This window comes from Phalangium opilio, unplaced genomic scaffold, assembly GCF_054372755.1.
Source record: "Phalangium opilio isolate 3A_F unplaced genomic scaffold, DU_Popi_V2 ptg000352l_1, whole genome shotgun sequence".
Classification (NCBI taxonomy): Eukaryota; Metazoa; Arthropoda; class Arachnida; order Opiliones; family Phalangiidae; genus Phalangium; species Phalangium opilio.
In genome coordinates this window covers 3501867-3511448 of record NW_028324228.1, presented here as the reverse complement: position 1 = coordinate 3511448, position 9582 = coordinate 3501867, and the positions used below count along the sequence as shown (strand labels likewise).

Here is a 9582-nt window from a genome sequence, read left to right as displayed (position 1 = left end):
TAGGCGATTTCTGAACACTTTACTTTTCGAGAAACGTTATTGGTTTTACAAAAAATGTGCACGATTTTGAGAGTCAAAGAAACGAGATCGTACGGCTTGCACCGGCCGGGAATCGAACCCGGACCTCCCGCTTGGAAGGCGAGAATTCTACCATTGAACTACCGATGCTTGCATAGGTCACACTTCGATACGACACACAAAAGAAGCCTAGATTAGTGTACATTTAAAAAACCGCTCCCCGGCGGGGAATCGAACCCCGGTCTCTCGCGTGACAGGCGAGGATACTCACCACTATACTACCGAGGATGAATCAAATTTGGTTATCTCAGTTTTTTAATCTTATAGTACTTCTATCCGAATTTTCTACCATTGAACTACCGATGCTTGCATAGGTCACACTTCTATATGACACACAAAAGAAGCCTAGATTAGTATACATATAATAAACCGCTCCCCGGCGGGGAATCGAACCCCGGTCTCTCGCGTGACAGGCGAGGATACTCACCACTATACTACCGAGGATGAGTAAAAGTTGGTTATCTCAGTTTTTTAAACTTATAGTACTTCTATCCGAATTTTTTTCGCTAAGTCCCGGAGCATGCGCGATAGTCACTAATTAAATGAAAAAGTGAGTTTGAAGAAAAAGTAACCCAATAAAATACTCTACGCTAGAAATAATGGTCAAGGCGATTTCTGAACCCTTTACTTTTCGAGAAACGTTATTGGTTTTACAAAAAATGTGCACGATTTTGAGAGTCAAAGAAACGAGATCGTACGGGTTGCACCGGCCTGGAATCGAACCCGGACCTCCCGCTTGGAAGGCGAGAATTCTACCATTGAACTACCGATGCTTGCATAGGTCACACTTCGATATGACACAGAAAAGAAGCCTAGATTAGTATACATATAATAAACCGCTCCCCGGCGGGGAATCGAACCCCGGTCTCTCGCGTGACAGGCGAGGATACTCACCACTATACTACCGAGGATGAGTAAAAGTTGGTTATCTCAGTTTTTTAAACTTATAGTACTTCTATCCGAATTTTTTTCGCTAAGTCCCGGATCATGCGCGATAGTCACTAATTAAATGAAAAAGTGAGTTTGAAGAAAAAGTAACCCAATAAAATACTCTACGCTAGAAATAATGGTCAAGGCGATTTCTGAACCCTTTACTTTTCGAGAAACGTTATTGGTTTTACAAAAAATGTGCACGATTTTGAGAGTCAAAGAAACGAGATCGTACGGGTTGCACCGGCCGGGAATCGAACCCGGACCTCCCGCTTGGAAGGCGAGAATTCTACCATTGAACTACCGATGCTTGCATAGGTCACACTTCGATATGACACACAAAAGAAGCCTAGATTAGTATACATATAATAAACCGCTCCCCGGCGGGGAATCGAACCCCGGTCTCTCGCGTGACAGGCGAGGATACTCACCACTATACTACCGAGCATGAATGAAAGCTGGTTATCTCAGTTTTTAAACTTATAGTACTTCTATCCGAATTTTTTTCGCAAAGTCCCGGAGCATGTGCAATAGTCAGTAATTAAATGAAAAAGTGAGTTTGAAGAAAAAGTAACCCTATAAAATACTCTACGCTAGAAATAATGGTCTAGGCGATTTCTGAACACTTTACTTTTCGAGAAACGTTATTGGTTTTACAAAAAATGTGCACGATTTTGAGAGTCAAAGAAACGAGATCGTACGGCTTGCACCGGCCGGGAATCGAACCCGGACCTCCCGCTTGGAAGGCGAGAATTCTACCATTGAACTACCGATGCTTGCATAGGTCACACTTCGATACGACACACAAAAGAAGCCTAGATTAGTGTACATTTAAAAAACCGCTCCCCGGCGGGGAATCGAACCCCGGTCTCTCGCGTGACAGGCGAGGATACTCACCACTATACTACCGAGGATGAATCAAATTTGGTTATCTCAGTTTTTTAATCTTATAGTACTTCTATCCGAATTTTCTACCATTGAACTACCGATGCTTGCATAGGTCACACTTCGATATGACACACAAAAGAAGCCTAGATTAGTATACATATAATAAACCGCTCCCCGGCGGGGAATCGAACCCCGGTCTCTCGCGTGACAGGCGAGGATACTCACCACTATACTACCGAGGATGAGTAAAAGTTGGTTATCTCAGTTTTTTAAACTTATAGTACTTCTATCCGAATTTTTTTCACTAAGTCCCGGAGCATGCGCGATAGTCACTAATTAAATGAAAAAGTGAGTTTGAAGAAAAAGTAACCCAATAAAATACTCTACGCTAGAAATAATGGTCAAGGCGATTTCTGAACCCTTTACTTTTCGAGAAACGTTATTGGTTTTACAAAAAATGTGCACGATTTTGAGAGTCAAAGAAACGAGATCGTACGGGTTGCACCGGCCTGGAATCGAACCCGGACCTCCCGCTTGGAAGGCGAGAATTCTACCATTGAACTACCGATGCTTGCATAGGTCACACTTCGATATGACACACAAAAGAAGCCTAGATTAGTATACATATAATAAACCGCTCCCCGGCGGGGAATCGAACCCCGGTCTCTCGCGTGACAGGCGAGGATACTCACCACTATACTACCGAGCATGAATGAAAGCTGGTTATCTCAGTTTTTAAACTTATAGTACTTCTATCCGAATTTTAGTGGCAAGGTCCCGGAGCATGTGCAATAGTCAGTAATTAAATGAAAAAGTGAGTTTGAAGAAAACGTAACCCTATAAAATACTCTACGCTAGAAATAATGGTCTAGGCGATTTCTGAACACTTTACTTTTCGAGAAACGTTATTGGTTTTACAAAAAATGTGCACGATTTTGAGAGTCAAAGAAACGAGATCGTACGGCTTGCACCGGCCGGGAATCGAACCCGGACCTCCCGCTTGGAAGGCGAGAATTCTACCATTGAACTACCGATGCTTGCATAGGTCACACTTCGATACGACACACAAAAGAAGCCTAGATTAGTGTACATTTAAAAAACCGCTCCCCGGCGGGGAATCGAACCCCGGTCTCTCGCGTGACAGGCGAGGATACTCACCACTATACTACCGAGGATGAATCAAATTTGTTTATCTCAGTTTTTTAATCTTATAGTACTTCTATCCGAATTTTCTACCATTGAACTACCGATGCTTGCATAGGTCACACTTCGATATGACACACAAAAGAAGCCTAGATTAGTATACATATAATAAACCGCTCCCCGGCGGGGAATCGAACCCCGGTCTCTCGCGTGACAGGCGAGGATACTCACCACTATACTACCGAGGATGAGTAAAAGTTGGTTATCTCAGTTTTTTAAACTTATAGTACTTCTATCCGAATTTTTTTCGCTAAGTCCCGGAGCATGCGCGATAGTCACTAATTAAATGAAAAAGTGAGTTTGAAGAAAAAGTAACCCAATAAAATACTCTACGCTAGAAATAATGGTCAAGGCGATTTCTGAACCCTTTACTTTTCGAGAAACGTTATTGGTTTTACAAAAAATGTGCACGATTTTGAGAGTCAAAGAAACGAGATCGTACGGGTTGCACCGGCCGGGAATCGAACCCGGACCTCCCGCTTGGAAGGCGAGAATTCTACCATTGAACTACCGATGCTTGCATAGGTCACACTTCGATATGACACACAAAAGAAGCCTAGATTAGTATACATATAATAAACCGCTCCCCGGCGGGGAATCGAACCCCGGTCTCTCGCGTGACAGGCGAGGATACTCACCACTATACTACCGAGCATGAATGAAAGCTGGTTATCTCAGTTTTTAAACTTATAGTACTTCTATCCGAATTTTAGTGGCAAGGTCCCGGAGCATGTGCAATAGTCAGTAATTAAATGAAAAAGTGAGTTTGAAGAAAAAGTAACCCTATAAAATACTCTACGCTAGAAATAATGGTCTAGGCGATTTCTGAACACTTTACTTTTCGAGAAACGTTATTGGTTTTACAAAAAATGTGCACGATTTTGAGAGTCAAAGAAACGAGATCGTACGGCTTGCACCGGCCGGGAATCGAACCCGGACCTCCCGCTTGGAAGGCGAGAATTCTACCATTGAACTACCGATGCTTGCATAGGTCACACTTCGATACGACACACAAAAGAAGCCTAGATTAGTGTACATTTAAAAAACCGCTCCCCGGCGGGGAATCGAACCCCGGTCTCTCGCGTGACAGGCGAGGATACTCACCACTATACTACCGAGGATGAATCAAATTTGTTTATCTCAGTTTTTTAATCTTATAGTACTTCTATCCGAATTTTCTACCATTGAACTACCGATGCTTGCATAGGTCACACTTCGATATGACACACAAAAGAAGCCTAGATTAGTATACATATAATAAACCGCTCCCCGGCGGGGAATCGAACCCCGGTCTCTCGCGTGACAGGCGAGGATACTCACCACTATACTACCGAGGATGAGTAAAAGTTGGTTATCTCAGTTTTTTAAACTTATAGTACTTCTATCCGAATTTTTTTCGCTAAGTCCCGGAGCATGCGCGATAGTCACTAATTAAATGAAAAAGTGAGTTTGAAGAAAAAGTAACCCAATAAAATACTCTACGCTAGAAATAATGGTCAAGGCGATTTCTGAACCCTTTACTTTTCGAGAAACGTTATTGGTTTTACAAAAAATGTGCACGATTTTGAGAGTCAAAGAAACGAGATCGTACGTGTTGCACCGGCCGGGAATCGAACCCGGACCTCCCGCTTGGAAGGCGAGAATTCTACCATTGAACTACCGATGCTTGCATAGGTCACACTTCGATATGACACACAAAAGAAGCCTAGATTAGTATACATATAATAAACCGCTCCCCGGCGGGGAATCGAACCCCGGTCTCTCGCGTGACAGGCGAGGATACTCACCACTATACTACCGAGGATGAGTAAAAGTTGGTTATCTCAGTTTTTTAAACTTATAGTACTTCTATCCGAATTTTTTTCGCTAAGTCCCGGAGCATGCGCGATAGTCACTAATTAAATGAAAAAGTGAGTTTGAAGAAAAAGTAACCCAATAAAATACTCTACGCTAGAAATAATGGTCAAGGCGATTTCTGAACCCTTTACTTTTCGAGAAACGTTATTGGTTTTACAAAAAATGTGCACGATTTTGAGAGTCAAAGAAACGAGATCGTACGGGTTGCACCGGCCGGGAATCGAACCCGGACCTCCCGCTTGGAAGGCGAGAATTCTACCATTGAACTACCGATGCTTGCATAGGTCACACTTCGATATGACACACAAAAGAAGCCTAGATTAGTATACATATAATAAACCGCTCCCCGGCGGGGAATCGAACCCCGGTCTCTCGCGTGACAGGCGAGGATACTCACCACTATACTACCGAGGATGAATCAAATTTGGTTATCTCAGTTTTTTAATCTTATAGTACTTCTATCCGAATTTTCTACCATTGAACTACCGATGCTTGCATAGGTCACACTTCGATATGACACACAAAAGAAGCCTAGATTAGTATACATATAATAAACCGCTCCCCGGCGGGGAATCGAACCCCGGTCTCTCGCGTGACAGGCGAGGATACTCACCACTATACTACCGAGGATGAATCAAATTTGGTTATCTCAGTTTTTTAATCTTATAGTACTTCTATCCGAATTTTCTACCATTGAACTACCGATGCTTGCATAGGTCACACTTCGATATGACACACAAAGAAGCCTAGATTAGTATACATATAATAAACCGCTCCCCGGCGGGGAATCGAACCCCGGTCTCTCGCGTGACAGGCGAGGATACTCACCACTATACTACCGAGGATGAGTAAAAGTTGGTTATCTCAGTTTTTTAAACTTATAGTACTTCTATCCGAATTTTTTTCGCTAAGTCCCGGAGCATGCGCGATAGTCACTAATTAAATGAAAAAGTGAGTTTGAAGAAAAAGTAACCCAATAAAATACTCTACGCTAGAAATAATGGTCAAGGCGATTTCTGAACCCTTTACTTTTCGAGAAACGTTATTGGTTTTACAAAAAATGTGCACGATTTTGAGAGTCAAAGAAACGAGATCGTACGGGTTGCACCGGCCGGGAATCGAACCCGGACCTCCCGCTTGGAAGGCGAGAATTCTACCATTGAACTACCGATGCTTGCATAGGTCACACTTCGATATGACACACAAAAGAAGCCTAGATTAGTATACATATAATAAACCGCTCCCCGGCGGGGAATCGAACCCCGGTCTCTCGCGTGACAGGCGAGGATACTCACCACTATACTACCGAGGATGAGTAAAAGTTGGTTATCTCAGTTTTTTAAACTTATAGTACTTCTATCCGAATTTTTTTCGCTAAGTCCCGGAGCATGCGCGATAGTCACTAATTAAATGAAAAAGTGAGTTTGAAGAAAAAGTAACCCAATAAAATACTCTACGCTAGAAATAATGGTCAAGGCGATTTCTGAACCCTTTACTTTTCGAGAAACGTTATTGGTTTTACAAAAAATGTGCACGATTTTGAGAGTCAAAGAAACGAGATCGTACGGGTTGCACCGGCCGGGAATCGAACCCGGACCTCCCGCTTGGAAGGCGAGAATTCTACCATTGAACTACCGATGCTTGCATAGGTCACACTTCGATATGACACACAAAAGAAGCCTAGATTAGTATACATATAATAAACCGCTCCCCGGCGGGGAATCGAACCCCGGTCACTCGCGTGACAGGCGAGGATACTCACCACTATACTACCGAGCATGAATGAAAGCTGGTTATCTCAGTTTTTAAACTTATAGTACTTCTATCCGAATTTTTTTCGCAAAGTCCCGGAGCATGTGCAATAGTCAGTAATTAAATGAAAAAGTGAGTTTGAAGAAAAAGTAACCCTATAAAATACTCTACGCTAGAAATAATGGTCTAGGCGATTTCTGAACACTTTACTTTTCGAGAAACGTTATTGGTTTTACAAAAAATGTGCACGATTTTGAGAGTCAAAGAAACGAGATCGTACGGCTTGCACCGGCCGGGAATCGAACCCGGACCTCCCGCTTGGAAGGCGAGAATTCTACCATTGAACTACCGATGCTTGCATAGGTCACACTTCGATACGACACACAAAAGAAGCCTAGATTAGTGTACATTTAAAAAACCGCTCCCCGGCGGGGAATCGAACCCCGGTCTCTCGCGTGACAGGCGAGGATACTCACCACTATACTACCGAGGATGAATCAAATTTGGTTATCTCAGTTTTTTAATCTTATAGTACTTCTATCCGAATTTTCTACCATTGAACTACCGATGCTTGCATAGGTCACACTTCGATATGACACACAAAAGAAGCCTAGATTAGTATACATATAATAAACCGCTCCCCGGCGGGGAATCGAACCCCGGTCTCTCGCGTGACAGGCGAGGATACTCACCACTATACTACCGAGGATGAGTAAAAGTTGGTTATCTCAGTTTTTTAAACTTATAGTACTTCTATCCGAATTTTTTTCGCTAAGTCCCGGAGCATGCGCGATAGTCACTAATTAAATGAAAAAGTGAGTTTGAAGAAAAAGTAACCCAATAAAATACTCTACGCTAGAAATAATGGTCAAGGCGATTTCTGAACCCTTTACTTTTCGAGAAACGTTATTGGTTTTACAAAAAATGTGCACGATTTTGAGAGTCAAAGAAACGAGATCGTACGGGTTGCACCGGCCGGGAATCGAACCCGGACCTCCCGCTTGGAAGGCGAGAATTCTACCATTGAACTACCGATGCTTGCATAGGTCACACTTCGATATGACACACAAAAGAAGCCTAGATTAGTATACATATAATAAACCGCTCCCCGGCGGGGAATCGAACCCCGGTCTCTCGCGTGACAGGCGAGGATACTCACCACTATACTACCGAGCATGAATGAAAGCTGGTTATCTCAGTTTTTAAACTTATAGTACTTCTATCCGAATTTTTTTCGCAAAGTCCCGGAGCATGTGCAATAGTCAGTAATTAAATGAAAAAGTGAGTTTGAAGAAAAAGTAACCCTATAAAATACTCTACGCTAGAAATAATGGTCTAGGCGATTTCTGAACACTTTACTTTTCGAGAAACGTTATTGGTTTTACAAAAAATGTGCACGATTTTGAGAGTCAAAGAAACGAGATCGTACGGCTTGCACCGGCCGGGAATCGAACCCGGACCTCCCGCTTGGAAGGCGAGAATTCTACCATTGAACTACCGATGCTTGCATAGGTCACACTTCGATACGACACACAAAAGAAGCCTAGATTAGTGTACATTTAAAAAACCGCTCCCCGGCGGGGAATCGAACCCCGGTCTCTCGCGTGACAGGCGAGGATACTCACCACTATACTACCGAGGATGAATCAAATTTGGTTATCTCAGTTTTTTAATCTTATAGTACTTCTATCCGAATTTTCTACCATTGAACTACCGATGCTTGCATAGGTCACACTTCGATATGACACACAAAAGAAGCCTAGATTAGTATACATATAATAAACCGCTCCCCGGCGGGGAATCGAACCCCGGTCTCTCGCGTGACAGGCGAGGATACTCACCACTATACTACCGAGGATGAGTAAAAGTTGGTTATCTCAGTTTTTTAAACTTATAGTACTTCTATCCGAATTTTTTTCGCTAAGTCCCGGAACATGCGCGATAGTCACTAATTAAATGAAAAAGTGAGTTTGAAGAAAAAGTAACCCAATAAAATACTCTACGCTAGAAATAATGGTCAAGGCGATTTCTGAACCCTTTACTTTTCGAGAAACGTTATTGGTTTTACAAAAAATGTGCACGATTTTGAGAGTCAAAGAAACGAGATCGTACGGGTTGCACCGGCCTGGAATCGAACCCGGACCTCCCGCTTGGAAGGCGAGAATTCTACCATTGAACTACCGATGCTTGCATAGGTCACACTTCGATATGACACACAAAAGAAGCCTAGATTAGTATACATATAATAAACCGCTCCCCGGCGGGGAATCGAACCCCGGTCTCTCGCGTGACAGGCGAGGATACTCACCACTATACTACCGAGGATGAGTAAAAGTTGGTTATCTCAGTTTTTTAAACTTATAGTACTTCTATCCGAATTTTTTTCGCTAAGTCCCGGAGCATGCGCGATAGTCACTAATTAAATGAAAAAGTGAGTTTGAAGAAAAAGTAACCCAATAAAATACTCTACGCTAGAAATAATGGTCAAGGCGATTTCTGAACCCTTTACTTTTCGAGAAACGTTATTGGTTTTACAAAAAATGTGCACGATTTTGAGAGTCAAAGAAACGAGATCGTACGGGTTGCACCGGCCTGGAATCGAACCCGGACCTCCCGCTTGGAAGGCGAGAATTCTACCATTGAACTACCGATGCTTGCATAGGTCACACTTCGATATGACACACAAAAGAAGCCTAGATTAGTATACATATAATAAACCGCTCCCCGGCGGGGAATCGAACCCCGGTCTCTCGCGTGACAGGCGAGGATACTCACCACTATACTACCGAGGATGAGTAAAAGTTGGTTATCTCAGTTTTTTAAACTTATAGTACTTCTATCCGAATTTTTTTCGCTAAGTCCCGGAGCATGCGC

At 42.9% G+C, this 9582-nt stretch overlaps 42 non-coding genes across 42 annotated transcripts; all 42 read right to left on the bottom strand.

The window, feature by feature from the left end:
- Window positions 1–97: 97 nt before the first annotated feature.
- Window positions 98–168, bottom strand: TRNAG-UCC (transfer RNA glycine (anticodon UCC)). Its single transcript has one exon. It is a non-coding gene; the product is annotated as a tRNA-Gly (tRNA).
- A 66-nt stretch (window positions 169–234) lies between these two features.
- Window positions 235–306, bottom strand: TRNAD-GUC (transfer RNA aspartic acid (anticodon GUC)). Its single transcript has one exon. It is a non-coding gene; the product is annotated as a tRNA-Asp (tRNA).
- Window positions 307–450: 144 nt separating this feature from the next.
- Window positions 451–522, bottom strand: TRNAD-GUC (transfer RNA aspartic acid (anticodon GUC)). The gene has a single exon. It is a non-coding gene; the product is annotated as a tRNA-Asp (tRNA).
- Window positions 523–780: 258 nt separating this feature from the next.
- Window positions 781–851, bottom strand: TRNAG-UCC (transfer RNA glycine (anticodon UCC)). The gene has a single exon. It is a non-coding gene; the product is annotated as a tRNA-Gly (tRNA).
- Window positions 852–917: 66 nt separating this feature from the next.
- Window positions 918–989, bottom strand: TRNAD-GUC (transfer RNA aspartic acid (anticodon GUC)). Its single transcript has one exon. It is a non-coding gene; the product is annotated as a tRNA-Asp (tRNA).
- A 258-nt stretch (window positions 990–1247) lies between these two features.
- TRNAG-UCC (transfer RNA glycine (anticodon UCC)) lies at window positions 1248–1318 on the bottom strand. The gene has a single exon. It is a non-coding gene; the product is annotated as a tRNA-Gly (tRNA).
- Window positions 1319–1384: 66 nt separating this feature from the next.
- Window positions 1385–1456, bottom strand: TRNAD-GUC (transfer RNA aspartic acid (anticodon GUC)). Its single transcript has one exon. It is a non-coding gene; the product is annotated as a tRNA-Asp (tRNA).
- A 257-nt stretch (window positions 1457–1713) lies between these two features.
- On the bottom strand, window positions 1714–1784 carry TRNAG-UCC (transfer RNA glycine (anticodon UCC)). The gene has a single exon. It is a non-coding gene; the product is annotated as a tRNA-Gly (tRNA).
- Window positions 1785–1850: 66 nt separating this feature from the next.
- TRNAD-GUC (transfer RNA aspartic acid (anticodon GUC)) lies at window positions 1851–1922 on the bottom strand. Its single transcript has one exon. It is a non-coding gene; the product is annotated as a tRNA-Asp (tRNA).
- A 144-nt stretch (window positions 1923–2066) lies between these two features.
- On the bottom strand, window positions 2067–2138 carry TRNAD-GUC (transfer RNA aspartic acid (anticodon GUC)). The gene has a single exon. It is a non-coding gene; the product is annotated as a tRNA-Asp (tRNA).
- A 258-nt stretch (window positions 2139–2396) lies between these two features.
- On the bottom strand, window positions 2397–2467 carry TRNAG-UCC (transfer RNA glycine (anticodon UCC)). The gene has a single exon. It is a non-coding gene; the product is annotated as a tRNA-Gly (tRNA).
- A 66-nt stretch (window positions 2468–2533) lies between these two features.
- Window positions 2534–2605, bottom strand: TRNAD-GUC (transfer RNA aspartic acid (anticodon GUC)). The gene has a single exon. It is a non-coding gene; the product is annotated as a tRNA-Asp (tRNA).
- A 257-nt stretch (window positions 2606–2862) lies between these two features.
- TRNAG-UCC (transfer RNA glycine (anticodon UCC)) lies at window positions 2863–2933 on the bottom strand. Its single transcript has one exon. It is a non-coding gene; the product is annotated as a tRNA-Gly (tRNA).
- Window positions 2934–2999: 66 nt separating this feature from the next.
- Window positions 3000–3071, bottom strand: TRNAD-GUC (transfer RNA aspartic acid (anticodon GUC)). Its single transcript has one exon. It is a non-coding gene; the product is annotated as a tRNA-Asp (tRNA).
- A 144-nt stretch (window positions 3072–3215) lies between these two features.
- Window positions 3216–3287, bottom strand: TRNAD-GUC (transfer RNA aspartic acid (anticodon GUC)). The gene has a single exon. It is a non-coding gene; the product is annotated as a tRNA-Asp (tRNA).
- Window positions 3288–3545: 258 nt separating this feature from the next.
- TRNAG-UCC (transfer RNA glycine (anticodon UCC)) lies at window positions 3546–3616 on the bottom strand. The gene has a single exon. It is a non-coding gene; the product is annotated as a tRNA-Gly (tRNA).
- Window positions 3617–3682: 66 nt separating this feature from the next.
- TRNAD-GUC (transfer RNA aspartic acid (anticodon GUC)) lies at window positions 3683–3754 on the bottom strand. Its single transcript has one exon. It is a non-coding gene; the product is annotated as a tRNA-Asp (tRNA).
- A 257-nt stretch (window positions 3755–4011) lies between these two features.
- TRNAG-UCC (transfer RNA glycine (anticodon UCC)) lies at window positions 4012–4082 on the bottom strand. Its single transcript has one exon. It is a non-coding gene; the product is annotated as a tRNA-Gly (tRNA).
- Window positions 4083–4148: 66 nt separating this feature from the next.
- On the bottom strand, window positions 4149–4220 carry TRNAD-GUC (transfer RNA aspartic acid (anticodon GUC)). Its single transcript has one exon. It is a non-coding gene; the product is annotated as a tRNA-Asp (tRNA).
- Window positions 4221–4364: 144 nt separating this feature from the next.
- On the bottom strand, window positions 4365–4436 carry TRNAD-GUC (transfer RNA aspartic acid (anticodon GUC)). The gene has a single exon. It is a non-coding gene; the product is annotated as a tRNA-Asp (tRNA).
- Window positions 4437–4694: 258 nt separating this feature from the next.
- TRNAG-UCC (transfer RNA glycine (anticodon UCC)) lies at window positions 4695–4765 on the bottom strand. Its single transcript has one exon. It is a non-coding gene; the product is annotated as a tRNA-Gly (tRNA).
- Window positions 4766–4831: 66 nt separating this feature from the next.
- TRNAD-GUC (transfer RNA aspartic acid (anticodon GUC)) lies at window positions 4832–4903 on the bottom strand. Its single transcript has one exon. It is a non-coding gene; the product is annotated as a tRNA-Asp (tRNA).
- A 258-nt stretch (window positions 4904–5161) lies between these two features.
- On the bottom strand, window positions 5162–5232 carry TRNAG-UCC (transfer RNA glycine (anticodon UCC)). The gene has a single exon. It is a non-coding gene; the product is annotated as a tRNA-Gly (tRNA).
- A 66-nt stretch (window positions 5233–5298) lies between these two features.
- On the bottom strand, window positions 5299–5370 carry TRNAD-GUC (transfer RNA aspartic acid (anticodon GUC)). The gene has a single exon. It is a non-coding gene; the product is annotated as a tRNA-Asp (tRNA).
- A 144-nt stretch (window positions 5371–5514) lies between these two features.
- TRNAD-GUC (transfer RNA aspartic acid (anticodon GUC)) lies at window positions 5515–5586 on the bottom strand. Its single transcript has one exon. It is a non-coding gene; the product is annotated as a tRNA-Asp (tRNA).
- Window positions 5587–5729: 143 nt separating this feature from the next.
- TRNAD-GUC (transfer RNA aspartic acid (anticodon GUC)) lies at window positions 5730–5801 on the bottom strand. The gene has a single exon. It is a non-coding gene; the product is annotated as a tRNA-Asp (tRNA).
- A 258-nt stretch (window positions 5802–6059) lies between these two features.
- TRNAG-UCC (transfer RNA glycine (anticodon UCC)) lies at window positions 6060–6130 on the bottom strand. The gene has a single exon. It is a non-coding gene; the product is annotated as a tRNA-Gly (tRNA).
- Window positions 6131–6196: 66 nt separating this feature from the next.
- TRNAD-GUC (transfer RNA aspartic acid (anticodon GUC)) lies at window positions 6197–6268 on the bottom strand. Its single transcript has one exon. It is a non-coding gene; the product is annotated as a tRNA-Asp (tRNA).
- Window positions 6269–6526: 258 nt separating this feature from the next.
- On the bottom strand, window positions 6527–6597 carry TRNAG-UCC (transfer RNA glycine (anticodon UCC)). The gene has a single exon. It is a non-coding gene; the product is annotated as a tRNA-Gly (tRNA).
- Window positions 6598–6663: 66 nt separating this feature from the next.
- Window positions 6664–6735, bottom strand: TRNAD-GUC (transfer RNA aspartic acid (anticodon GUC)). Its single transcript has one exon. It is a non-coding gene; the product is annotated as a tRNA-Asp (tRNA).
- A 257-nt stretch (window positions 6736–6992) lies between these two features.
- On the bottom strand, window positions 6993–7063 carry TRNAG-UCC (transfer RNA glycine (anticodon UCC)). The gene has a single exon. It is a non-coding gene; the product is annotated as a tRNA-Gly (tRNA).
- Window positions 7064–7129: 66 nt separating this feature from the next.
- On the bottom strand, window positions 7130–7201 carry TRNAD-GUC (transfer RNA aspartic acid (anticodon GUC)). Its single transcript has one exon. It is a non-coding gene; the product is annotated as a tRNA-Asp (tRNA).
- A 144-nt stretch (window positions 7202–7345) lies between these two features.
- On the bottom strand, window positions 7346–7417 carry TRNAD-GUC (transfer RNA aspartic acid (anticodon GUC)). The gene has a single exon. It is a non-coding gene; the product is annotated as a tRNA-Asp (tRNA).
- Window positions 7418–7675: 258 nt separating this feature from the next.
- TRNAG-UCC (transfer RNA glycine (anticodon UCC)) lies at window positions 7676–7746 on the bottom strand. Its single transcript has one exon. It is a non-coding gene; the product is annotated as a tRNA-Gly (tRNA).
- Window positions 7747–7812: 66 nt separating this feature from the next.
- On the bottom strand, window positions 7813–7884 carry TRNAD-GUC (transfer RNA aspartic acid (anticodon GUC)). The gene has a single exon. It is a non-coding gene; the product is annotated as a tRNA-Asp (tRNA).
- Window positions 7885–8141: 257 nt separating this feature from the next.
- On the bottom strand, window positions 8142–8212 carry TRNAG-UCC (transfer RNA glycine (anticodon UCC)). Its single transcript has one exon. It is a non-coding gene; the product is annotated as a tRNA-Gly (tRNA).
- Window positions 8213–8278: 66 nt separating this feature from the next.
- Window positions 8279–8350, bottom strand: TRNAD-GUC (transfer RNA aspartic acid (anticodon GUC)). Its single transcript has one exon. It is a non-coding gene; the product is annotated as a tRNA-Asp (tRNA).
- Window positions 8351–8494: 144 nt separating this feature from the next.
- Window positions 8495–8566, bottom strand: TRNAD-GUC (transfer RNA aspartic acid (anticodon GUC)). The gene has a single exon. It is a non-coding gene; the product is annotated as a tRNA-Asp (tRNA).
- A 258-nt stretch (window positions 8567–8824) lies between these two features.
- Window positions 8825–8895, bottom strand: TRNAG-UCC (transfer RNA glycine (anticodon UCC)). The gene has a single exon. It is a non-coding gene; the product is annotated as a tRNA-Gly (tRNA).
- A 66-nt stretch (window positions 8896–8961) lies between these two features.
- On the bottom strand, window positions 8962–9033 carry TRNAD-GUC (transfer RNA aspartic acid (anticodon GUC)). The gene has a single exon. It is a non-coding gene; the product is annotated as a tRNA-Asp (tRNA).
- A 258-nt stretch (window positions 9034–9291) lies between these two features.
- On the bottom strand, window positions 9292–9362 carry TRNAG-UCC (transfer RNA glycine (anticodon UCC)). The gene has a single exon. It is a non-coding gene; the product is annotated as a tRNA-Gly (tRNA).
- A 66-nt stretch (window positions 9363–9428) lies between these two features.
- TRNAD-GUC (transfer RNA aspartic acid (anticodon GUC)) lies at window positions 9429–9500 on the bottom strand. The gene has a single exon. It is a non-coding gene; the product is annotated as a tRNA-Asp (tRNA).
- Window positions 9501–9582: the final 82 nt, after the last annotated feature.